Here is a 2,688-nt window from a genome sequence, read left to right as displayed (position 1 = left end):
CTATACTATTACCCCAACAGACCTGAGAGCATTCTGAAACAACCTCAACTTCCTGGGAAGCCTAGAGTGCAAGCAGCCGTTTATAGGCGCTAAAACACTAATATACTAACACGAACTGATCAGTTCTGTTCACAGAAAACACTGACCTACAGTAGGACACACATCGAGCATTTTTCTGCACACACATACAGCCTCCTAGCTGTGCCAAAATGGCCACGTAAATCTTCTTTACACAATAACTACAATATTCTTAACTCCGAGCAGTGAGGACAAGCTTGATCTATCTCACAGCGTTAAATAAACCTCGAAGTTCTTCTACAGGGCTTCTTATATATACCGTGTTTACAAAACCCTTCTACTCGAGAGGATCGATCTACAATGTAAATTTAATAGCAATCTAAAAAAGAATAATTAAAATAATAAATAAGAACAAGACTGAAGCTCTAACTCAAGCACTAGAGTGATCAGGTTTTTGGGCCGCTACACTTCACCACTGAAATAGAAAAAAAAAGAAGAAAAAGGAGAAGGTAATCGAAACTGAGTGGGAAAACTCCTACGGAGAACCAGATTATTCTTTCAGTTGGAGATTTTATGTCCCTACCTCTGTTATCAGCTGTGGCTACACCACAAACCCTTTCATGTCGAAGCCAGCGATCCGTTTACGTTATCTGTGCTAAAAAAAAATTAAAAAAATTAAATCGTCAATATTTGCGGAGACGTGTCAAGAAAGAAATCCATTTTTGAAGATCCAGACAGCTTGATATGGCTCTGCCTAGCGTGGGAGCGAACCTGTGAAAATATGAACGAAATACAAAATAAGCCGCTGGATAGGATTACGAATAAAATAGAAATAGAACAGAGCATAAAAAAGATTACAAGAACAATATTGGAGGAAAAGAATATCTCGTTATAAAAATATTGTTGTGAAAGAAAACATTCTCCCTATGCTGAAGGATTTAAGGGGCATTGTTATTTCTACAGAGAGAGAGAGAGAGAGAGAGAGAGAGAGAGAGAGAGAGAGAGAGAGAGAGAGAGAGTGTGTGTGGTTATCGTGTGTGTGTTTTGGTATTGAAAAGAGAGTATTTTTGCATATTAGTTAATAATTATCTCTTTCTTATAAACCATGAAGACGTGGGTTGTTTTTTTGTTTTTTTAATTACAGCTTTGTGTTTTCGATATATACGTCTATTTTACGTTTCATTAATTCTCTGGAGAGGTTTTTGAGAGGTCCGAAAACGACCGATGGAAATGTAGAAAGGCCGATAAGTGCTTACAGTGATTTGCCCCCACAACGGCTCGTACACAGAGGGCGTATTAGAAGTCCACAGAGTACCTCTCTCTCTCTCTCTCTCCTTGTGATTATCAGACTAGCCCCCCCCCCCCCCCGGGCAGTGCAACTGATAGAAGTGTCTTTAGGCCATTCCCCAAAGGGGGGATATCAACATGCTCTTGTGCACAGTAGAATTGTAAATGGGCTGATTTATCAATGTCATGCTCATACTGTGCCGGAACAGCATATGGGGAACTGCTGCTTTTTCTTTCCTCATCCTTACTATTGTCATTTTACATCTACTTCTTTTGTATGTTTGTCACTCTCTCGTGAACTGCTATTTCCTGGGTGCCTTGATAGTTGAAGCAGAGTTAGGGATAGCGTTAGGGTTAGGGTTAGGGTAAGGTCTTTTCTTTATTGTGTTTGTTTGGGCGATGGCTCGTTACGGAAGTCCTTCCAAATATTGCGAGTTTCATCTGGCCCTTGTTTGCAGGGTAAAATTAACTGCTCTCACAAATTATGCATTAAATCCTTACCTGCCAGGCCCGAGACTATATAAGGATTTGAGCAAGATCATACGGCTAGCCTGGTGGTGAACGAGTTAAATAGTCTCCATGGTGACATAAAAACAATTTTGTTGTTGGATTTTTTTGGTAAGTGTTTTACGGCGCTCGCAACTGCATAAGGTCATATGAGCGCACGGGACACACCTAATACTTTTAGTTGGTAGGAAATTTTGAATGTTGCCGGGTGGCGGCCGAAGCCTACTCTTATCGATTTTAGACCACCAAGGGATCTTTAACGTGCGCAACTTGCACACGGGCCCTCGGAGATTTTTCACCTAGGCCACGAGAGCCCCCATAAAAAACAATGATGATAATAAATAACTTCCAGGGCTGGGCTGCAATATATCATAGCTCTGGGTGACATTCAAACATAAATCATTGACTTAAAATTTTTTTTAAAGAATATTTTTACGTGGAATTATACAAACTGCGTAACAGAACACCACGTTTCAGAGAAGAATGCTGTGACTCAGGCTCTAATTAAAATTCCAGCCAGACAAAACAAGCGTGGGACAATGATGAACAGGAAGCGATAAATGGGCAAACGTTCCGGAATCGATTTAGCTTCTAGCTTCAATGCAAACAAGTTAATGGACTCCGGTGAATACGATATGTGGGGGCAACCAAAGATCGTTAATGACAAGATTGTTCACTCCTCTCTTTGAGCCAATTTTAAAAGTGTTCTCAAAATTTGGTGACGCCCTCCCCAAAAAGTGCGGACTTTGCCAACAGGGTTACCCTACTTGTGTGAAAAACAATAAAAGTGAAACTGACAAACTGTGCTGTTCCTGTTCTTCTTCAGGTGAAACGAAAGAGAGCTTCAAAACAAAGACTGCAGCGCCATCTGAACCA

The sequence above is a fragment of the Aplysia californica genome, unplaced genomic scaffold (genome assembly GCF_000002075.1).
Source record: "Aplysia californica isolate F4 #8 unplaced genomic scaffold, AplCal3.0 scaffold00988, whole genome shotgun sequence".
Lineage (NCBI taxonomy): Eukaryota > Metazoa > Mollusca > Gastropoda > Aplysiida > Aplysiidae > Aplysia > Aplysia californica.
This window is presented reverse-complemented; position numbering follows the sequence as displayed.